This window comes from Phoca vitulina, unplaced genomic scaffold (assembly GCF_004348235.1).
Source record: "Phoca vitulina isolate PV1807 unplaced genomic scaffold, GSC_HSeal_1.0 scaffold3, whole genome shotgun sequence".
NCBI lineage: Eukaryota > Metazoa > Chordata > Mammalia > Carnivora > Phocidae > Phoca > Phoca vitulina.
This window is the reverse complement of record NW_022589706.1, coordinates 55673138-55684408: the sequence shown is the minus strand read 5'-3', so window position 1 is coordinate 55684408 and position 11271 is coordinate 55673138. Positions and strand designations below refer to the sequence as shown.

Sequence of the window (11271 nt, the reverse complement as noted above, 5' to 3'; positions counted from 1 at the left end):
GGGGGGGGGGGGGGGGAGAACAGGGTATTTTCTCTCTCCCTTTGTCTCCAAGGGTGTATATATATTTCTTCCTTCACTTTCAGCTCCCACCAGGCAGCCCCGATATGATTCCAACTCCCATCAGACTCAGGCTCCAGTTGTAAGTAATTCCTGTGGTTTGGATGTGGTAGGGGCTTTCCTGCTACTAATCTCTGGGTTACCTCATATCCTCTGTTTGGCTCTCAGCTCTTCCATCACCTCTGGAACCTGTTCTTGCATTTAAATCCCTCAGTTTTAATTCACTTAGTGTGGCTGCTGCTTTCCTGGTTGGACCCTGATACATATGTTCCTTATGACCCAACATTTCCCCTGCAGGGATAGGAATCCAGAGGAATTCTCACCCATAGGGAACATACGTATGAGGATATTTGTCACAGCATTATTAGTAGTATCGGTGAGTTGAGGGTGATGTGTGTGTCCATTTCTGTGATGCAGATGGATAAGATGGATAACTAGGCATCGGTTAGAAGGAACAGTCTAGACATATATTCAGCAACATGGTTCGACTTTTGAAAATGTAGTGCTGGGTGAAGAAAGAAACTGAGATTTTTTACTACAATATGATTTATATAAATTAAAAATGCATGCACACAAAACAAAAATATACGTTTTACAAGAACTCCTACAGAGAGAAGGATATACTTCAAACACTTAGGAATGGTTGCTTATGGAGAAGGCAGAGGAATAGAAGTGGAGAATGGAGAAGAAAAGGAATGTATGAATGAATGAATAAGAGAGGGCCTTGCACACCCAACTGAGGATGGAGCATCATGGATTAAAGAGTAAGATTAACCAAGGGGCTACACCTGAAGTTGAAAAAAAAATGTTGCCAGAGAAATAGTTACAAGGTGACACTGAGACGTAATTTCAAAGAACACATTGTGGATTATGAAAGTTTGAAACAATACCTGCTCCAAAGCCAAGTTAGATTGCAGTTAAAGAGCAAACACACGGGACAGATGGTGAAGCAAGGAGCCAGGGCTAGTGACAAGTCCTGGATAATGCAGGGGTGTTGTTGAAATTCCATGGCAATGTTATGTGAGCCCGGCCTGAAGAGGATTCTAGGTCTTCTGATTTTCTTGTCATTTGCATTCAGACCTGAGCAGAGATTATGATTTGGAGTCTCACAACTGAATAGAAATGTTCCAAAAAAATCCTGCTTCATAGCTTTTTAGGGTCAACTACAGCCTAAAGCCTGGGCTGTTTCTCAAGTGGGGCTCAGATTATGATCACTATATGCATTAAAAAATTGGAAACAAGGAGCATTTGGAGTGTGTTAGGGGGGACTTGAATTCTCGTCCAGTATAGTTTAATTAAAATATGACAATAATCGAAAAGAAATATTTAACCATGACATTAGGATTTACTTTCCTTTGCTTGTATTTTTAGAGTTGGTATGCCTTTCTTGGTTCAAAAGCATTCAAGTTCTGGAAGATTCTTTGCGTAAATGTTGTAGGAGTACTTGAAAAATGACCATATGTAGAGCCCCCAATATAATCAATATCAGTTAAAAACAATATTATATCTGTTTTTCATTAAGCTTCAAGTGAGCCTGGCTCTTCTCTTTACAAATGGAGACATTAAACTGTGTTTTGCTCATTAATTCTGGTGCTCCTCCAAACATAATTAACTCCCTTTCAGCAATTAACATATTTGATAGTGTTTATTTGGGCTGTTTCTATTTGTACATAATGATGTTAAAGAAATATTTGTTAGGTTGAACTGAATTTTTGTTTTCACAGTTTGTGAAGCCAAAGAAGCAATTCAAATAAAACAGTAATGCATTATTGACTCATTAGACTTACTAAGCTCATGTCTAGTGACATAAGGAGATTAAGACAATCACTCGAACTCATGCAGCCAATTAGTGGGGGAATCCGATCATAACCCAGAGCTCTACACTGAGTCACCCAGAAAAAGAGTTGACTCATAAACCAAGCTAAAGAGTCAATATAATATAGTGGCTAGTTTGGGTGACCAACCTGGGTTTGAATCATAGCCCCACCACTTAATAATGCTGGGCAAGTCCCTCGCAGCCTCTATACCTTAGTTTCTTCTTCAGGAAAAGAGACCTACTAATAGTCTACATCATACGGTTGTTGTACGGGTGCAGTACAGAAATAATCTAAAACTATGCTTTCCAATAGAAATATAATGCAAGCCACCAATGTGAGCCATATATGTAATTTAAAATTTTCTAATAGTCATATTTTTAAAAATTTTTATCTGTTTATTTGAGAGAGAGAGAGAGAGAGAGCACACGACGGTGGGGGAGGGGCAGAGGCAGAGGGAGAAGCAGACTCCCGCTGAGCAAGGAGCCTAATGTGGGGCTCCATCCCAGGACCCTGAGATCATGATCTGAGCCAAAGGCAGACACTTAACCAACTGAGCCACCCAGGCGCCCCCTAGTAGTCATATTTTAAAAAGTGAAAAGAAACAGATAAAATTAATTTTGATAATATATCTTACTGAACCTGATGAATCAAAAATATTATCTTAACATATAATCAACATAAAAATATTAGTGAGATATGTTAACATTTCTTTTTTTTCATACTAAGTCTTTGAAATGTAAGCACATCTCAGTTTGGACTAACCAGATTTCAAGTGCTCATTAGCCACGTGGGGATGGTGGCCACCATATTGGACAAAACAAAAATTAAGTATTTAGCCAAGTGCCTAGCACAAAGGAAGCACTCGAGGAATAGTGGCTCAGAAACATTCCCCGGGTTTACCCGTAGGTCGATTGCATTTGTTGCTCAGTTATGAGGATAGAAAATACATGGTATTGGGGCGCCTGGGTGGCTCAGTTGGTTGGGCGACTGCCTTCGGCTCAGGTCATGATCCTGGAGTCCCGGGATCGAGTCCCGCATCGGGCTCCCTGCTCGGCAGGGAGTCTGCTTCTCCCTCTGACCCTCCCCCCTCTCATGTGCTCTCTCTCATTCTCTCTCTCTCAAATAAATAAATAAAATCTTAAAAAAAAAAAAAAAAAAAAAAAAAAGAAAATACATGGTATTAACCCAAGTTTGAAATTTCATACTTTTATGAGTATGTGCCTCCATTTCAGTTATTTTTGTTCTGTTTACTCCAGAGAATAAGATGTTGCCCTTTTCCCCTTCTACCGTGAGCAGAGGTTGTTAATCCTGGAGCTGTTTGGATGAGGGACTTTCACTGAGAACTGAGATGAAGAGTGTAGCCCCCATAAAGAATTTCACAGAATTTTTGTCCTAGTGAACAAACTGCATTTGGCTGGGTAAATATTTAATGTGCTCTTATTACCACTGGAGTATACCTGGAGACCAAATTATAATTTTATTCTATAATTTTGTAATATTTTATATTACAATGTTATTTCTTTGAACCTGAGATGGGTAAGCACTCTCCTTTTCTCCTTCCCATCACATCCTTCCTAGACTTCCTTGGGAATCTGGCCCTAAACAGGTACAATAAATTCATGTGCATAGCCTCTTTGGAGTTGGCCCTGTGTTGGCCTCAGAGTTGCCTTTACCTGCTGAATCCTTGGTGATCAGAGCTGAGCTAGGAACCCTGCCTTCTGCATGTGGAGGTCCTGAAGCTAAGTGTGGAATGAGGAGCCAAATTCCCCAGGACCCTGGCAGGATCCTTCAGCCGGTCCACAGAGCAGTGACCAGCTGTCTCGGAAAGACCAGACTCATATATGTAGAATGGTAGAAACAGGGTCCCTGAGCTAGATCAAAATCTGACGAAACAGTGCAGGTAAAGGAGACTCTGTCCCTAGTCCCTGAAGGCTGAGCCAGGCCAGGAAACACTAGCCTAACCCAAGGTGACTTGGAGGCATTCAGCCTCAACCCTGATGCAGAAGAATCTTTAGAGTCTTGGCAAACATAGACCTAATAATGCCATAACCTTCCTTAAAACCTTCAACAGCTCCCCCTTAGACACAGAATACATTCTGACTCCTCAGGCCGGCATTTAAACCCTGCAGCTCTGACCTGCTCACGTATTTCCCTTCTTCCTCACTCTTTCTCCTCTCCGATTATATTATTCTGCTTTCTATTCTTCCCTCTCATACTCTTTCTTTCTTTATGTTGTTCATGTTGTACACTTTGCCTAAAAATTCCTTAGTCGTGGGTCTCCACCACTGTCTTTAAAGTCCCCACTCCAACCCCACATCTCCCAGGGGTAGAATCTTTGCTTCCCCTTTACCTCCAAGAGAACTCCCTTCAGTCCTCCTTCTATTAAGTAAGCATCAAGTGCTTAGCATTTTTAGTGGACATTACCGCTGCTTCTTCGGTGATTATCCTACCCCTTCCCCATTGTGCAACAGTCACTCATTTTGGGAGAATGACTGCACTCAACTCTCATGATGGACTCTGACTAGTGTAACCACTGTAATCTCATTCCACCTGTGACTGGTTCGGGTCCGGACAGTAATGCAGCCTCAGTCAATCAGTTCTGGGCATTCCTTGGGGATCTGGCTCAGATTGGCCCAGTGTTCAATGCAAGTTCAACAGCTGGAGGAAAAGAAGACTTCTCTCATGTTCTCAATGGTATTCGTTATTATGATTTACAATTCATTTTTTATTCACCAAAAATATTTGAGGTGGTTGACTTTACCATGGAATTTGAGCCACTGGAGGGGAAAAGATCATTTACCATCCTACCTAGCTCCTAAAATGGTACCTTACAAGGAGCTCTCCAAATTTTGCTTGAATTTATGCTCAGTCTCTATGGACTTGGAGGACTCAAACCAAACTCATCCATGGGCCCAAATTCCTGGGTATGTCCTTAGAATGGCTGGACTTTACTTTCTGTGATACTGACAATATATGGAACAGGACTGGGACAGGCAGACATCTAAAATTAACTCTGAATCAGAGATACCTTTGCTATTATTCATACCAAGTCAAGCCAACTTTTACTTAAAAGTGGACCCTATCGGGCCATGGCAGTTTCTAACCTGTGTTTTTCACATCACCTTTGTTCATCTCATTACCTGAAATAAATATATGAAAAAGTTCCACACTTGGTCAAGGCCATAAGACATCCTAATTACTACAGAAATGAAGGAACCTAGTTAATTGTGCTTATACTGGTGTAAATCCTTTAATGTCTGTCTTCATTACTTTTCCTTTAAAATTCCTATGATAACTATAAAGTGACTTAAGCCTGAATAGCCAGCCTGACAGGTTTCTGTTGGTTTGGGATAGTTAATTAAAATGTCCTTTAATCTCTCCAAACCACTTCATCATATATGTACAACGTTTTGTTTTGGTGTATGAGCTTAAAGAGTATTAAGAGCATGAATGTCGGTGTCAGCTGCCTAGATCTGAATCCTGGCTCTACTATTTCCTAGCTGTACAAGCTCAGGAAAGTGCTCTAACCTCTCTATGCCTCAGTGTCCTCATCTGTAAAAATGAAATGGTAATAGCACTTACCTCATTGGGTTTTGTGAAGATGACATGAGTTAGCACATGAAGAGTGCTTAGAACAATGCATAGCATGTAGTTAAGCTCCCAGTAAATATTAGGGCTATGATTCATAGGATTTCTGAAATGGAGAATCTAAATAGAACTACTCAATGCATTTTAGGGACCTGTGCTTCTCGAGATCCCCAGGCCAGCTTTGTTAATGGCAGGACATGGTGATGAGGTGGTAATATGAAAAATGAAAACCAGTTTCTTTTCTCTCAATTGGTTGACAATCTCTCTTGAGCCCTTAACTGGGAATCCATATCTGTTGTGTCCAGTTACTAGCTTCATGATCTTGGGCAAGTTATTTAATCTCTCAGAGATTCCCCCAGTTTTTTTTTTTTTCAAATGTAAAATGGGGATATAATCCTACCTCACAGGATTAGTGTAAAGGAAGGAAAATATGAGTGTGCCTACCACTGTCCCTGGCATATGACAGCGGTCTCCCTCCTCCTAATGCCCACCTGAAGTTCATCAAGAACAAATAGTTTGAAATTTTATTTTAAAAACAATTGCCCTGGGGAGGGAGGAGCAAGATGACGGAGGAGTAGGAGACCTGGATTTCATCTGGTCCCAGGAATTCAGCTAGATAGGGATCAAACCATTCTGAACACCTACAAACTCAACAGGAGATTGAAGAAAAGAACAGCAACAATTCTCTGAACAGAAAAACGACTACTTTCTGGAAGGTAGGACGTGCAGAGAAGTGAATCCAAGCGGATATTCGGGAGGATAGACGGCGGGGGAGGGGGCCTCCATCAGCCCCTACCGGCAAGTGATAGAGCCACGGAGCACAAAATTGGAACTTTTAGAAGTCTGTTCCGCTGAGGGACGTCACTCCAGTGGCTAAGCAGGGGGTGGAACCCTTGCGGGACAGTGTGGTCTCAGGACCCTCGGGGTCACAGAAAGACTAGGGGTGCCTGAGTGCAGCAGAGCTCCCAGGTATCGGAGCAGGGAAGCCGGCTGCAGAGACGGAGCCGAGGAGTGGACTCTCAGCTCGGGGTTGCCATAAACCATGATCCGTGGCACAGTCGGTCCACTGCTCCTCCAGCAGGGACCCAACAAGTGGAAGATCCGGGGAGACTCCCCTTCCTCCCCCGGGAGGAGCGGCGCGGGAGCGCACCGCAGGGATCTGCTAGGTTTGGAGACTCCACATGGGGTCGGGTGCCAGAGATAGAAACGCTTGGTCACAGGCCGGGTGAGCACAGAGTGCGGCCGGAGACCAGGGAGACGGGAGTGATTGACTGCTTTTCTCTGGGGGCGCACTGAGCAGTGGGGCCCCGAGTTCTCGGCTCCTCTGGGGTGGAGATTGGGAGGCCACCATTTTCACTCTTGGCCTCCAAAGCTGTACAGAAAGCTTGCGGGGAACAAAAGCTCCCGAGAGGAAACCCAAGCAGATTATTTAGCCCAGACCGGGCAAGGGCGGGGCAATTCAGCCTCCGGCAAAGACATCTGGGAACCATGGCAACAGGCCCCTCCCCCAGAAGATCAGCGAGAACAGCCAGCCAAGACCAAGTTTACCGATCAATGAGAATGGCAGAACTCCAGTGCTAGGGGAACACAGCACATAGAATTCATGGCTTTTTTCCCCATGATTCTTTAGTCTTTCAAAGTTAATTTTTTAATTTTATTTTATCTTTTTCTTTTTTTTTTTGAATTTTTCTTCTTTCCTTTTTCAACCAACATCTTATCAATTCCTTTTTAAAAATCTTTTTAATTTTCATCTTTACAGCCCTATTCCATCCCTTCATTGTATTTACCTTTATTTTTGTATATACATAAGCTTTTCTTTCTTTAAAATTTTGGGAGGCAGTTTCTTCTAACAGACCAAAATACACCCAAAATCTAGTGTGTGGCTCTGTTCTATTCACCAGCATGATCATATTTTTTTTTTTTTTTCCTTTCTTTTCACCCCAGTTCTGGGTCTCTTCTGATTTGTTTAGTGTATATTTCTCTGGGGTTGTTGTTGCCATTTTAGTATTTTGTTCTCTCGTTCATCTATTCTTCTCTGGACAAAATGACAAAACAGAAAAACTCACCTCAAAAAAAAGAACAAATGGGGTGCCTGGGTGGCTCAGGTCATGATCCCAAGGTCCTGGGATCGAGCCCCACATCAGGCTCCCTGATCGGCAGGAAGCCTGCTTCTCCCTCTCCCACTCCCCCTGCTTGTGTTCCTGCTCTCGCTATCTCTCTCTCTGTCAAATAAATAAATAAATAATCTTAAAAAAAAAAAAAAGAAAGAGGCAGTACTGACTGCCAGGGACCGAATCAATACAGACATTAGTAAGATGTCAGAGCTAGAGTTCAGAATGACAATTATAAAGATACTAGCTGGGCTTGAAAAAAGCATGGAAGATACTAGAGAATCCCTTTCTGGAGAAATAAAAGAACTAAAATCTAATCAAGTCGAAATCAAAAAGGCTATTAATGAGGTGCAATAAAAAATGGAGGCTCTAACTGCTAGAATAAATGAGGCAGAAGAGAGAATTAGTGATATAGAAGACCAAATGATGGAGAATAAAGAAGCTGAGAAAAAGAGATAAACAACTACTGGATCACGAGGGCAGAATTCAAGAGATAAGTGATACCATGAGATGAAACAATATTAGAATAATTGGGATCCCAGAAGAAGAAGAAAGAGAGAGAAGGGCAGAAGGTATATTGGAGCAAATTACAGTGGAGAACGTCCCTAATTTGGGGAAGGAAACAGGCATCAAAATCCAGGAGGCACAGAGAACCCCCTTCAAAATCAATAAAAATAGGTCAACACCCTGACATCTAATAGTAAAACTTACAAGTCTCAGAGACAAAGAGAAAATCCTGAAAGCAGCTCGGGACAAGAGGTCTGTAACCTACAATGGCAGAAACACTAGATTGGCAGCAGACCTATCCACAGAGACCTGGCAGGCCAGAAAGGACTGGCATGATATATTCAGAGCACTGAATGAGAAAAATATGCAGCCAAGAATACTATATCCAGCTAGGCTGTCATTGAAAATAGAAGGAGAGATAAAAAGCTTCCAGGACAAACAAAAACTAAAAGAATTTGCGAACACCAAACCAGCCCTACAAGAAATATTGAAAGGGGTCCTCTAAGCAAAGAGAGAGCCTAAAAGTAACATAGACCAGAAAAGAAAAGAGACAATATACAGTAACAGTCACCTTACAGGCAATACAATGGCACTAAATTCATATCTTTCAATAGTTACCCTGAATGTAAATGGGCTAAATGCCCCAATGAAAAGACACAGAGTATCAGATTGGATAAAAAAATAAGAACCATCGATACACCACACACAAAAATAGACTCAAAATGGATGAAAGACCTAAATGTGAGACAGGAATCCATCAAAATCCTTGAGGAGAACACAGGCAGCAACCTCTTTGACCTCGGCCACAGCAACTTCTTCCTAGAAACATCACCAAAGGCAAGGGAAGCAAGGGCAAAAATGAACTACTGGGACTTCCTCAAGATAAAAAGCTTTAGCACAGCAAGGGAAATAGTCAACAAAACCAAAAGACAACAAACAGAATGGGAGAAGATATTTGCAAATGACATATCAGATAAAGGGCTAGTATCCAAAATCTATAAAGAATTTATCAAACTCAACACCCAAAGAACAAATGATCCAATCAAGAAATGGGCAGAAGACATGAACAGATATTTCTGCAAAGAAGACATCCAAATGGCCAACAGACACATGAAAAAGTGCTCAACATCGCTCTGCATCAGGGAAATCCAAATCAAAACCTCAATGAGATACCACCTTACACCAGTCAGAATGGCTAAAATTAACAAGTCAGGAAACGACAGATGTTGGCAAGGATATGGAGAAAGGGGAGCTTTCCTACACTGTTGGTAGGAATGCAAGCTGGTGCAGCCACTCTGGAAAACAGTATGGACATTCCTCAGAAAGTTGAAAATAGATTTACCCTACAACCCAGCAATTGCACTACTGGGTATTTACCCCAACGATACAAATGTAGTGATCTGAAGGGGCACCTGTAGCCCAATGTTTATAGCAGCAATGTCTACAGTAGCCAAACTACAGAAAGAGCCTAGATGTCCATCAACAGATGAATGGATAAAGAAGATGTGAGATATAGATAGATATAGATATAGATATAGATACACACAATGGAATATTATGCAGCCATCAAAAAATGAAATCTTGCCATTTGCAATGACATGGATGGAACTAGAGGGTATTATGCTAAGCGAAATAAGTCAATCAGAGAAAGACAATTATCATATGATCTCACTGATATGAGGAATTTGAGAAACAAGACAGAGGATCATAGGGGAAGGGAAGGAAAAATGAAACAAGAGGAAACCAGAGAGGAAGACAAACCATAGAGACTCTTAATCTCAGGAAACAAACTGAGGGTTGCTGGAGTGGTGGGGGGTGGGAGGGATGGGGTGGCTGGGTGATGGACATTGGGGAGGGTGTGTGCTATGGTGAGTGCTGTGAATTGTGTAAGACTGATGAATCACTGACCTGTACCCCTGAAACAAATAATACATTAAATGTTAATTAAATAAATAAAATAAAATAAAATAATAATAAAAACGATTGCCCTGACAGGAGCAGCGCCTTTACAGAAGAGGTCCGAGCACAGCGGTGACAGTGGGACAGTCACCTTCGGCTTTTTCACCCAACCAGAAGATTTGCCATCAGGCTCTGAGCCTTCGAAGCATGCACTTCACTTGATCTTTATCTGTACTGGTGCAGGCTCTTCAGTCAAGAAAGCTCACAAGGCAGCTTTGAATAAAGGTGGCTTCCTTCTTTGCTCAAGAGATTCGCCTTTCTAAAAGACGTGAGGAAATAGTCTCACAAAGATCAACATTACTTCAACAAATGGAGAGTCAATCTGTAGATGAAAACGAGGAAAAGGCATGTTAGATGCAAGCAGCTAAGACTTCTTTTATAAGGAACCTTAGTCTTTTAAAGGATATAGAAACAACAGCAAAGTCTCTACAGACCCGGATTCACCCAATTCCACCACCAGAGATGGTTTCTCTTGAGACTCTTTACTGGGTATCAATAGAAGAATATATTCCCAAATGGGAACAGTTTCTTTTAGGAAGAGCACCATATCCTATCAGTGTTGAAAATGGAAATAAAGCAGAAAATACCACTCAAAAAGGGGCACAGTGATAACTTCCTCATATACTCTTTCAAAAAAAAAAAAAAAAACCTGTTTGGTACAGCTGAATATTAAAGAATACACAGGTCATTTCAGGAACATAGGAATCGAATGTGTTCATAACGTCCCATTACCTCCTCAATGACAGTGAAGAGAGGAGAATCTGCTGACAAGTCTCTGGTTATCACTTTGAGACCTACTACTACTTCGAGGTCATGAATTTGCTTTCTGCCAAACCCATGGACGTGTTAAGAGCTAATATTGAAAGGTGGGCTGTTTATTAAATATGTTGCTAAAAATAAATAAATACATAAATAAATAAGAAAAAGAAAAACTATTTCCCTAAAGTGAAATTTATCTTAATTTTACTATTTAAATCAGCCACAAGACAATTTTAAAGAAAGACTAACATTCCCTAAAATGAAATGATGGGGCATCATTTAAAACTATTCATTTAAATAAATCCCAGTGGTCCATTGTATATAAATGAAACCTACTTACATATACATACACAAGGATTTTAACTACTGTCTCACTGAATTTATAATTTAGCATTTTAAAAGAAAGTTCTAAGTTATTTCATTTTGTGCATATTAAGCATTTCTGTGTGTCAGCTTTTTAGGGAGGCATAAAA

General features: G+C 41.2%; 1 pseudogene; it reads left to right on the top strand.

The window, feature by feature from the left end:
* The first annotated feature begins 397 nt into the window (after positions 1 to 397).
* On the top strand, positions 398 to 10905 carry LOC116630265 (annotated as a pseudogene).
* Positions 10906 to 11271: the final 366 nt, after the last annotated feature.